Source organism: Pleurodeles waltl, chromosome 1_2 (assembly GCF_031143425.1).
Source record: "Pleurodeles waltl isolate 20211129_DDA chromosome 1_2, aPleWal1.hap1.20221129, whole genome shotgun sequence".
In the NCBI taxonomy this organism is placed as follows: Eukaryota; Metazoa; Chordata; class Amphibia; order Caudata; family Salamandridae; genus Pleurodeles; species Pleurodeles waltl.
In genome coordinates, this window is record NC_090437.1 from 1,026,590,688 (window position 1) to 1,026,603,847 (window position 13,160).

General features: G+C 46.2%; 1 protein-coding gene across 1 annotated transcript in view; it reads right to left on the reverse strand.

The window, feature by feature from the left end:
- KLHL5 (kelch like family member 5) overlaps positions 1–13,160 on the reverse strand; it is a 439,436-nt gene that overhangs the window by 337,593 nt on the left and 88,683 nt on the right. Inside the window, exon 2 of the mRNA XM_069202095.1 lies at positions 6,257–6,333. The gene's annotated coding sequence lies outside the window, so the exon portion shown is untranslated. The remainder of the gene's footprint in view (positions 1–6,256; positions 6,334–13,160) is intronic.

A 13,160-nucleotide genomic window follows, 5' to 3' on the forward strand; every position in this document is an offset into this window, starting at 1 on the left:
TCTGGCACAAATGGCGTAACCACAGCAATATGTCTCCAACTCAGCTTGACATATCATTCAACTATCAGCTTGAAATGTGTGTAGGAATTGCAACCTTTGTCTTCAACATATCGGTTTCTGAAAATATACAGATTTTTCTGTCAAACACCACTTTCTATCTTAGGGGGAAAAGATTCAAAAAGAAAAATATTTTGCAAAAAAACAGAATTTTGCCTTTAAAACCCCATTTTCTATTTTAGGAAATAGATAGTTCTCAAATATCAGTTTGTAATTTCTTATCGAGTGCTGACAAGTACAGATTCCTTATAAGGACAGTTTCTGCTGCAAATGAACAGGTATTACAATAATATTGGGAATGCCTGTAAAATGTCAATAATGCTCACCACTGCCCTAGGACCACCATTGTGTCAAGGCTGCCCAACATGTATCAATTATAGCTATTATTATGCAAGGGGCAGCTACTATTAAGTCATGGATGGAATAAAGTATGCTAATCATGCTCTTATAATGTCAATGATGGCTTGGCTTCCGGTATGCCACAAATAGACCAGAGTGCCCAAAATAGTCAACAATGGACACTATCATGCCACTGGCATTATTATGCCATGAACGGACACATCTGTGCCAAAGATGAACCCCTTATGATGGAGAAGGAGAGTAGCATATACTTCTGACAGTATTTGAGACTAAAAAGCTTCCAGGGTCCACAGGGAGGGGCACAGTGTCAAGCAGACACACATAATTGTGTACACATCCATACATATACAAAAATGAATGCACATGAGGCTTTTAACTGTCTCATCTCTAGATCCATAACCTCCTCTCCTCAGCTCATTGGCTGATCATGCACCCAAGTAACACATTTTTCTTATGGCTGCTGCAGTCCCACATTTTGGAGGTCAGCAGTGGTTACTGCTCACGCTACTGCTGGCTCTCTTATTTCATGGTCCATTGTTTACACAAGATGGGACTGGCAGAAGAGGATCTACAAGGATTTACAACATGGCCCATCTCCTAGTGAGTTAGCTTGATTGAGAAGGGAGGCATATGGTCATGTGGCAGAGCTACAGGAAGAGTGTGTCTCGAGTGTTTTCAAAAGGCGCTGTTATTGGTTCGGCTTGCTGTCACTCTATGGGTCTTGAGAGAAGCAGTGCTGCCTTATTTAATATGAATTAGACACTTGTCTTGGCGTCAACCCTCACAGCTACTTTGAGGGTATCTGCGAGTTACCAGTAGCTCCGGAGCTACTCGTTGGAGACCCCGTTCTAAATGATACTGGAAAAACAATGATTTAACCTGATGCATATTTAGCAGTGTTTCATGAACTGTCAGCAACACTTGATACAGTTAACCACAAAATGAATCTTACCATCCTCACCACAAGAATGGGAATGAAAGGGCATGTACTTGATTTGTTTTCATCCTTTCTCTCATCAAGTTCGCATGGACTGTTTCAAATCATGCAGCCTTCCCCGGAACAGCAGAATACTGCAAAGTCTATTATCATTCACTTTCTATTCCATCTTTGCATAGACTGCTTTGCCAGCAACTCCAATGAAAAGGTATTAACATCCATTAATTAGCATGATGATGTTACCCAACTTTACCTAGAAATCTCTGCCCATCAGATGTAGAATTCCCAAAATACTTCAGAGAAGATCTACATAACTGGATTACCTCATTCTCTGTAAAACTTAAGCAGGCCAAACTTTATTTTTCCTCCTCAATAGCGGACAATTGTCACTTCCAGTCCAAAAATAAGAGAGAAACTATAACATATGAGAACAGGTTCCACACTGGTACCTTCAACATGATCACTTGGCCTCATCAAAGTATAAAAAAAAAGTGATGGCTGGAATGCTTGAATTAATCCCAGCCACTGGTAATTATTCGGGGATGCACTCCAATCCATTGTCATTTTGCACACCATGTCACCTCAGCTTGGACCCAGCCACATGCAAATCAGTCATCACATTGCTTGAAACGGAACAGTCCAGTCAGAACTGCCAAGCTAGGTCCTTCCTGGACTGGACACAAGCAACCCAGGTCTGGTTTTGTCCTATTTATGGGCTCATCAGCCGGGTACAACTTGATTCCAGTGACAAAGTGTGCACAGGACCCATGTCTGGGCATACCTGCCCCATTTAGGCCAACACACTAAAGTATACAAAAAAGTGATGGATGGAATGCTTTAATTAATCCCAGCCACTGGTAATTATGTGGGCTGCATCCCAATTCATTGTTAGTTTGCACACCATGTCACCTTAGTTTGGGCTCAGCTATATGTAAATCAGTTGTGACCCTGCTCCATTTGGAACAGTCCAGCCCGAACTGCCAAGCAAGGTCCGCCCTGAACTTGAACACAAGCAATCCAGGACTTGCTGGTTCCAAACTGAGGTGCCATGAAGGGCAAAAAAATGATGGAGTGGGATGCAGCCCCAAGTGATTGCCAGCGGCTGAGATTAATTCAAGCATTAAACCCACCACCTCACTGTGCCACTCGAATCGAGCTATACCTCATTGAAGAGCCCATAATAAAGGCAAAACTGGTCCTACATTGTTTGTATTCTGGTTGAGGGGGGACCTGGCTTAGCAGTTCGGGCGGGACTGTTCGCATTGAAGCAGGGTCAACACTGATTTGCATATGCCTGGGTGCAAAGTGAGGCAGTATCGTGGCTGAAAAATGATGGAGTGGGATGCAGCCCGAGCGACTGCCAGTGGCTGAAATTAATTCAAGCTTTCCATCCATCACCTTGTTGTTGTTGCACTTGGCGCCATCATCAGTCTGAAGAGAGCCATAGCCCACGTACCCAAATAGACTAGTACTGCTTCATTCCAGTTATCTGTTCTCTTACACAGGAACAGCAACTATTCGTACCTTTGACCTTAGAACAGTAATCCAGGCACCTCTGGCTTAGTGCCCCTTCCGAGCAGCATGACTCCTACAACAAGCAAAGTAATAAGAACACATCTTCCCTGTTCTGAGAGCCCTTTATTTGTTTCTGATGGAAATCAGAATCTACTTCAAAATGGCCTGTGTCATACAGAAAGCTCTCACATTTCGACCTGCTTTGCTACTATATAACACATTGCTCACCAGAAGAAGCAACACTAAATGCAAATATGCCTTTTTTACTGTAAACCTTACAAAAATAAAAAAGCAAAGAACACCAAACTCTGAATCAAGTCTTCTCCTGCCAAGCACCACAAATGGAGGAACACCTGCTGAAGGAAATACATCCTAAGATGCCAGCCTTCTGAAAAGACTTATAAATCTACCTTTTAAGTATATAAAGGACCAAGGGGCTTAGGTTTGGAGGCCAACCACCAAACCACTGAGGCCTAGGAGGCACAGCCGTGGCTAACTACCCACACCCAGCTACCAGTGTTAGAGAATGCAGCATGTGTGGTGGGGCATCTGCTTTCTTGGTAGGCACTCTTAACACACACAAGTAATGCCGGCTGGCATGCCATGCCATGCCTGGAATGCAATCAATTTCCTATGACAATCCCCCAAAGGGTTGGGAGGGGGTCGTTTTGCGGAAATTTTAAATCAATGTACTCAATACCCTGGGAGTTCTCTCAGTGCATATGGGACATTGATGCCATTTCCTGCCAGATAAAAAAAATCAGCAGACGTAATATTGGAATCCCTCACCAAGAATAAGGAGGGCAATTTGAACCTGTGCTTTTATTAATAAACGTATTTTATTGGTTTTCCGATACACATGTACATTAACATACTGAAATCACTGTGAAATCACATTGCACCTTCCCCATACCCTATTCCTTGTGGTGGGCCTTCATCATTGGGGGCTGTGCCAGGCAGGTTCGTCAGGCCATAGCAGTCCCCACCATCTGCATTATTTCTTGTGGTATTTGTTGGAACAGCCTCTGGCTATCTATACAGGCTCTTCCTGTTTTGCGCTCCAGTCTATTCCGGACCTTGATTCGGACAGCGTTGGTGGGCTCTTGGATTTCCATTTGCATGCAATCTCCCTGTTGGAGACCACTGTTGCCAGGACTAGGATTGTGCGATCCCCCAAGGTACCTCCAACACCCTCCTGGAGACGTAGTAGAGCTATTCTCGGTGATAGCTCAATAGGTCTCTCTAAAACACGGGAAATAGTTTTGGCGATTAGCTTCCACTAGTGTGCTACACTGGGACACTACCATACCATATGAAAGAAACTGGCCGCTAGAAGTGAACAGCGGGTGCATCTGGGCCTAGGAAGAATCCCTGCGTACCAGAGACGCTGCGATGTAACATATCTCATATGATGATAGTGTTTTTTTGTTAATCTTATTTTACTGGATACATTTGAACATTTAACTATAGTTAATTTTAACAATGCTGGGCATTCTACCTCTTTAATAGTTATTTACCATAAGGCAAACAGCAGTTTCATACTGTAACCTGCCACATATTTTCAAATGAAAAAGAAAAAAAACATTTGCAAATAAATTTCAAATGGTATGGATCAGTTCTAATCTCTGAGGGGAATCTAAGAATTCTTCAATCATAATTATACATATAATTTTCTACATTGTTCTTTTTTCCAAAGGAGAACTTCATTCAGTCTACGGACAGCTAACAGCCAGTGACAGCTTCACAGTTAGAAACACAAAAATACCCAAGACAATAAATGAGGTTGGGAGCATCAACATATTGGCAATCAGGACACACTCCAATTTTTGGCAGACACCCATGTAACTGGCCATCACTAAATTACCTTATGCATCTATTCAAAGTTGTTCTCCGATCTTAGCCTGACATGGTCTACAGTGCTTAGCTGTTTCAGAGAGTTACCCATGAAGCCATCTGAGAAGTGCTACCTGCGAAGCTTCTAGCCCTTTTCAGTCTTGCCTAGAGACAGACTGAACTGTCTCACCAGCCTCTTGTAATAAAAGAAATTATACATAAAAAATACATATATGCTTTGAGGAGCTTTGAGTGAGATCTCTTCATCCACTGGTTGGTACAACTATCATCTACAGTTTGCCTCCTCCCACCACACCATACAGGATGATGCAGTGGGTCAGCCCGCTTTAGGCACTGCAACAGAATTTTACCTGATCACAAGTGCACATCTACCAAAAACAACTGCTTTTCCGAATCAGGACTAGTGGGCCAATACTTTACTTTCTCTTTTCTTCCATTCTTCATCTATATGTATTTCATCAGTCATCATTGTGAGGTTAAACTGTGTCTTGCGGTTACAGTAATTCAAAACAAATAATATGTTTTCTTTTTGTCAATAGGAATAGTATTTTCCTTTGATGTGTATTAAAACCAAAAATGGTGTTGATGCCTGTTCTAAGTACACATGCCCGCTAGGAAGCTACCGAAATGCTATATTAAAATTATATTTGATGTTTTTTGTGTTTCTTTTTAATTTTCAAGTTTGGGCGGTGTCCCACTTTTCTTTCTATTTTCTGGCATATGCTCGCAATATACAAAACAAAAAAATAATCACACCTGCTTGCAGATCTATTTGCTTTTGCAATGCCTGTTACTCATTTTATTAGCTTTTAAATCGAGCATGCCGAACAATGAACTGTTTGCGTTAACACATAGCACCTACAATGAATACAAAATTCAAAAGACCGTAAACAGAGCTACGATGTATTTGGCACTGTATGTCAAACACATTATCTCTTTATATTTACTGCAATAAGGTCTACTCAACAATAAATCCGTAAACTCTATTTATCCAGGCCTGTAAAGCACACACACCACTTTTTTAACCATTTTGGGAGTTCGACAGTAACCCTAGACTCTTCGTGTTGCCCTTCCACTGAGGAAATATCAAATGTGCACCCTTCATCTCACACCAATTGATATATTTACATCGAATCTAACTGCAGACATCACATTCACAACAAAGTATGTTGGTTAAATTACTACCAAGATAAAAAAAAAATCTAAACTTGCAAATCTACAAATTAATTTGCTATATAATGATAACAAAAATCTTTAAAAAGATTAAAGAGGCGCTACAATACAAAATAAGAACCTGACATCCTTACTGGCTGGTCGTGAATAAACATACCCTTATGCAGGTATAGTACCACGGGAAAATATTGTTATACGTGTGTTTCAATATACAAAGGCAGAGGTAATTGGCCAAAACCGACTGTTGAGCCAATGCTGATCCTCAATATGAAGTCAAAGCACATAAAAATAGAAGTATGCAAGAGACTCAACAGTAACTTTACTTGGAAGAGAACGAGCGCATTGTTTTATAACAATTACCTGCAGTGGTTTTAAGGCTCTCGCAGTACTCGCCAGTCATTTGTTCTCATTGTTCAATGCTTCACACGCAGCAAAATCTAAAATGAGAAAACACGTTCTTGATTAACCCTTTCAGAAAATGTGAAAAAATACTATTTCTCTGCCCTTACTCCAGGTCACAAATCAAGAGGCAGTGAAGCCAAACACATGGCACGCAGGTTCACTGTCAGTAAACAGAAGGCCCTCTCGGCCTTGCGACTCACAATGGGCCAGCAGCCTCGTGAGACGGAAGTTCGCTTACTCACAAATACGTTCTGTCAAGTTCACGACAAAGGAAAGCATATGTTCCGTTTTCAATTTCTGAATAAATCTTTGTCTGCTTCCTCCGTTCGTACTGGCCTTTGATGATACACTAAGGAATCCAGGGAGAAAACTGTGCATACACTTGAGAGGAGCAGGATAGGGACCAGGAGGAGAAACATGGACGGGGAAACTGGATAGGAACCAGCAGCAACCATCACAGAAGGAGAAACTGGACAGGGGCCAGGAGCAAGAAACACAGAAGGAAACTCTGGATAGGGACCAAGACCAAGTAACGTAGGAGTGACTGGGTAGGACCCAGGAGCAACCATCATGGAAGAAGAAACCGGATAGGCACCAGGAGCAAGCAACACAAAAGGAAAAACTGGATAGGAACCAAGACCAAGCAACACAGATGTAACTGGAAAGGAACCAGGACCAAGAAACACAGACTTAACTGGACAGGGACTGGGAGTAAGCAGCAGAAAGGAGAACCTGTACAGGGACAAGGAGAAGCAACACAGAAGGAAGGAATGCATAGAAATCAGTAGCAGACAACAGAGAAGGAGAAACTGGATAGGGACCAGAAGCAAGCAACACAGAAGCAAAACCTGGAGCGGAACCAGGACCAAGCGACAGAGAAGGAGTAACTGGATAGGTACCAAAAACAAGTAACACAGAAATAACTGGATAGGGACCAAGAGCAAGCAACAGAAAAGGAGAACTGGATAGGGACCATGGGCACACAACACAGAAGGGGAAACTGGATAGGTACCAGGAGCAGCAACACAGACAAGAACATCGAATTAGGTGAAAATGCACTCGACCCAAAAAACAGTTGATACTACATACTTATACTGCTGGCAGTAACTCGCAAGTCAACAGCAGCCACTTTGGACTGGAGTAAGAGAACCTTGATGAATAAGATAACCATAATGTGGAATGGGGTTTTACAAGCATGATTGTTTCTTCCAACTGACGAGACAATATGGAGTCCTGGATGAGAGCTCAAAGGAGCAGACCTTAGGGTCAGTACACGTACTGTACCAGAAAGCCGTGAGGATACAGTTGGAAGCCACCGGGAGCTGCGAAGAGCACAGATACGCTACTTACATAGGAAGCAAAAAAAAAACAGTTTGGAGGGAGTACCATGCCAGGCACTGACTGTGCTCAAAAGGTGGGCAATGCAGACAGCACCGTGCAGGGCAAGAAGCATACTCAACAGCCGAGAGATGCACGCTTTCTAAGCGCACCTTGATATCTATGGCATTTGAATACTTCAAGGGGGTACATACAGTCATAAAGAACGAGTTACTTACCTTCGGTAACGACTTTTCTGGTGGATACATTAGCTACCTGTGGATTCCTCACCTAATGAATACTCCCATGGCGCCAGCATTCGACGGAAATCTTCTTACTAGTCTCTGCACGTCGACGAGGACGTCACTCTAGCCCACGCGACGCCGTCTGACGTCATACAGGCAATAAGAGGTCCTCGACGACGTGCGGACGTCAGTACCAATCATTTTTTACGTGCATGAGAACAACCAGGCAATGCAATGAAAGAGCAAGGCAACATCCCATTACATTGTAAAAATACACAACATTGCATGAATAACTGTAAATCTTTTATATATATATATAACTCTCTCTTTTTTAAAATATATATCTACACATCAAGTATATACACAAAGATATATACATATAATATATACAACATCTATTGCACCCTCAAAGACCAAGAGGAGCGTACTCAAGGATTACTTGGTAAGACCAGAAAGGCAACGGGGAGGCGGGTGGGACCGTGAGGAATCCACAGGTAGCTAATGTATCCACCAGAAAAGTCGTTACCGAAGGTAAGTAACTCGTTCTTCTGATGGATACAACTACCTGTGGATTCCTCACCTAATGAATAGAGTCCCAAAGCAGTACCACGCCCGGCGGTGGGTGCCTAAATGGTCAAACCAAGAAATCCTGCAGCACTGACCGTGCAAAATGGCCGTCCCTTCTAACCTCAGAATCCAAACAGTAATGTTTTGCAAAAGTGTGAAGGGACGACCAAGTTGCGGCCTTGCAGATGTCGACCACAGGAACACCTCTGGCCAAGGCCGAAGTGGCCGACTTAGCTCTGGTGGAATGAGCTCTAATGCCCTCAGGAGGATCCTTCTTTGCCAAAGAGTAACAGATTTTAATGCAAAGAACAACCCACCTGGATAGTGTTCTCTTGTGGACTGCCTTTCCTCTACTCTTGCCCACGTATCCAATAAACAGCTGATCCTCCAGCCTGAAATCCTTTGTTCTATCAATAAAGAAGCTCAACGCCCTCTTTGGGTCCAGACGGTGCAGTCTTTCTTCCTCTTTGGAAGGATGAGGCGGAGGATAGAACGTGGACAAAGTAATTGCCTGAGCCAAATGGAAAGGTGAAACAACCTTCGGGAGGAAAGCAGCCTTGGTCCTCAACACCACCTTATCCCCATAAAAAGTTGTATAAGGGGGCTTTACTGATAAGGCCTGCAACTCACTCACTCTCCTTGCTGATGTTATAGCTATCAGGAAGACTGTTTTTAAAACCAAATACCTTAAGGGGCAAGAATGCATAGGTTCAAAAGGGGACCCCATAAGGAAAGTCAGGACCAAGGACAAATCCCATTGCGGCATAACGAATGGCTTTGGAGGATATTTATTTAGAAGACCTTTCAAGAATCTGATAACAATAGGGGATTTAAATAAAGATGGTTGGTCTGGAAGACATATGAAGGCTGACAAGGCCGATAAATAACCCTTAATGGTAGCCACTGCACAACCTTTCTGCGCTAGAGACAGAGCAAAAGACAAAACGTCCGATAGATGAGCATGCAAAGGATCAATCTGCCTCTCTCCACACCACGCAACAAATTTAGCCCATCTATTAGCGTAGATAGATTTAGTGGAGTGTCGCCTGGCCGCTAATATAACATCCACTACCTCAGGCGGGAGAGAGAAGGAACTCAGGTTGCCCCGTTCAATCTCCAGGCATGTAGGTGCAGACTCTGGAGGTTGGGGTGTAGAACCTGCCCCTGCGACTGCGAGAGGAGGTCTGCCTTGAAAGGGAGACGGAGCGGAGGGCACATTGAGAGTTGGAGAAGGTCGGAGTACCATACCCTCCTTGGCCAATCCGGAGCTATTAGGATGACTAGAGCCCGGTCCTGGCGAATCTTCCACAATACTCGAGGAATCAAGGGTATGGGAGGAAACGCGTAAAGCAACTGGCCGCACCAGGTTATTTGAAACGCGTCCCCCAACGCTCCCTGCATCGGATACTGGAGGCTGCAGAATAACGGACAATGCGCGTTCTCCCGAGTGGCAAACAGCTCTACCCGAGGAAACCCCCACCTCTGGAAGATTAAACGGACTTGATCTGGATGGAGACGCCACTCGTGGTCTGCCGAGAATTGGCGACTGAGACTGTCCGCACACACGTTCAAGACTCCGGCCAGATGGTTTGCTATCAAGCAAATCTGATGGTCCTTTGCCCAGGACCATAGTCGAAGAGCTTCTCTGCAGAGAAGGTACGACCCCACTCCTCCCTGCTTGTTTATGTACCACATCGTGGTAGTATTGTCCGTTAGGACCTGTACCGACTGACCACGAAGGGAAGGGAGGAAGGCCTTGAGAGCCAGACTTACAGCCCGTAACTCTAACAGATTGATGTGAAACATCTGTTCCTCTGGAGACCAAAGACCTTTGATCTCCAGATCCCCCAGATGAGCTCCCCACCCTAGAGTGGAAGCATCCGTTATGACTGTGGCCACTGGTGGCGACTGCTGGAACGGCTTTCCTTGTGAAAGATTGTTGCTTGCAATCCACCACTTCAAATCCACAGCAGCATCTCTGGAGATCTTGACAATACCCTCTAAATCCCCTTTGTGTTGAGACCACTGCCTTCGGAGGCACCACTGAAGAGCCCTCATGTGCCAGCGAGCATGCGTGACCAACAGAATGCAGGAGGCAAACAGACCGAGCAGACGAAGGACCTTGAGGACTGGAACTACCGCTCCATTTCGAAACATTGGAACCAAATCCTGAATATCTTGAATCCGCTGAGGCGGAGGAAAGGCCCGACCCAATGTTGTATCCAGTACTGCCCCTATGAACAGGAGGTGCTGAGAGGGCTCTAGGTGAGATTTGGGCTCGTTCACCGAAAAAGGGTCGAACAACAACTGGGTTGTTGACTGCAGATGATGCGACACAAGCTCCAGGGACTTGGCTTTGATCAACCAGTCGTCCAAATAAGGGAATACTGCTATCCCCTTCCTTCTGAGTTCTGCCGCAACCACCGACATCACCTTCGTGAAGACTCGAGATGCTGAAGTAAGACCAAACGGAAGGACCGCAAACTGATAGTGCTTCGATCCCACCACAAACCGGAGATACTTCCTGTGTGACTTGAGTATCGGGATATGAAAGTAAGCATCCTGCAAGTTGACAGACACCATCCAGTCTTCCTTGTTCAACGCCAAAAGCACCTGTGCTAGGGTCAGCATCTTGAACTTTTCCTGCTTGAGGAACCAATTCAAGATCCTCAGGTCCAGGATTGGTCTCAAACGACCATCCTTCTTGGGAATCAGGAAATACCTTGAGTAACATCCTCGACCCCTTTCCTGCTCTGGGACCAACTCCACCGCGCCCTTTGAAAGGAGGGCTTGTACCTCCTGTTCTAGCAACAGGAGATGTTCTTCTGAACAATAAGAAGGGCGGGGCGGGATGAGGGGCGGGAACTCCCGAAAGGGAAGGGTGTAGCCTTTTCCCACAATACTGAGAACCCAAGTGTCCGTTGTAACAGTCTTCCATTTGGTGAGAAAATGCTGTAATCTTCCCCCTACAGGAGAGGAGTGAGTGGGAAATGGTGGAAGCCTAAGGCTGCTTCCCCTGCTGCACCCCGCCAGAGGATGAGGAAGAGGCAGAGTGCTGCTGAGAGGCTCCTCTGGTGCGGACCCTACCTCTCCCCCTAAAAGATCTATAGGGATGGGAAGAGGCAGGTTGCTGATATCTTCCCCGAAAGGAAGAGGAGGAAGAGCCACGCCCAAATCCACGAAACCTCCTGAAAAATCTGGAAGAGGCCGTGGAAGAAGGAGCTTGGAGCCCTAACGACTTAGCCGTGGCCCTGCTCTCCTTAAAACGTTCCAAGGCCGAATCAGCCTTGGCTCCAAACAGTTTGTCCCCATCAAACGGGAGATCCAACAATGTGGACTGTACATCCGCAGAAAAGCCCGAGTTACGGAGCCAGGCCTGTCTCCTTGCCACCACAGTTGTGCCCATTGCTCTGGCTACCGAGTCGGTCGTATCCAGTCCCGTCTGGATAATCTGGGTCGCAGCAGCCTGGGCATTTGAAACAACATCCAAAAGACCCTGGGGAAACTCTGTAAATGATGAGGAAATGTCATCCATCAGAGCATGAATATACCTCCCCAGGATACAGGTTGCGTTGGTGGCCTTCAACGCCAGACTGCAGGACGAAAAAATCTTCTTGGACTGCGCCTCTAGTTTCTTTGAATCTCTGTCCCCAGGCACCGTCGGGAAAGAACCAGGCGCTGACTTAGATGAACAGGAGGCCTGCACCACCAAGCTCTCCGGCGTAGGGTGCCTAGACAGAAAACCAGGGTCAGTCGGAGCCGCCCGATACCTCCTGGCCACGGCTCTGTGAACTGCTGGGGAAGATGCCGGCCTCTTCCACACCTCTAACACCGGATCCAGCAGAGCGTCATTAAATGGCAAAAGAGGCTCCGCCGCAGCTGAGGCCGGATGTAGCACCTCTGTTAGAAGGTTTTGTTTAGCCTCCACCACCGGCAAAGGCAGATCCAAAAAACTAGCTGCCTTCCGTACCACTGCATGAAAGGAAGCAGCCTCCTCAGTGTATTCTCCCGGGGACGAAATATCCCACTCAGGGGAAGTGTCCAGCCCACTGGCCGACTCCAGACCACGCAGCCCATCACCCGAGTCCTCTAGCTCTCCTTCCTATAGGGCTCGTTGGTACTCCTGCTCCTCTAATACACGGAGAGCACGTCTCCTCGAATGAAGCCGTTGTTCAATACGCGGAGTCGACAATGCCTCCGCCGAAGTCGAAGATCGGCGCCGATCTTCAGAAGCCACCGACGCTGTGTCCGGCGCCACAGGTAACTTCGGCGCCGACAAAAGAGCAGTTGAAGCAGATGGACCCATCGGAGTCACAGGCCGAAATCCCGACGTCGACGGGATGGAAATCCCCGGGGCCAATCCCTCTGAAGCCACCGGAGCGGCCACCGGCGCCGACACTGGCGCCGAGCCCACGTTCCCAAAAGGGAGAAAGGGCATAAAGGGTGCCGGCCGAAGAGGCGCAGGATCACCCAATGAAAAGGCCAAAGGCCCAGCCGGAGCACCCCCTGGAGCCATCTGTTGGAAGATGGCATACATCGCATTCAAGAATGCGGAACTATCGGCTCCAGGGGTGGGAAAAGCCGGATACTGGGGTGCCTGTCTCGGAGGCGACCCCGACGCCGGCCTCGACGTCTGCAACGCCGGAGAAAACACCTGAGGCTCCAATACCTCAATCACCGACGCCTGTCCAGGTGAAGTTGGAGACGTCGGAGAGGGCAACTGCGTCGAAGGA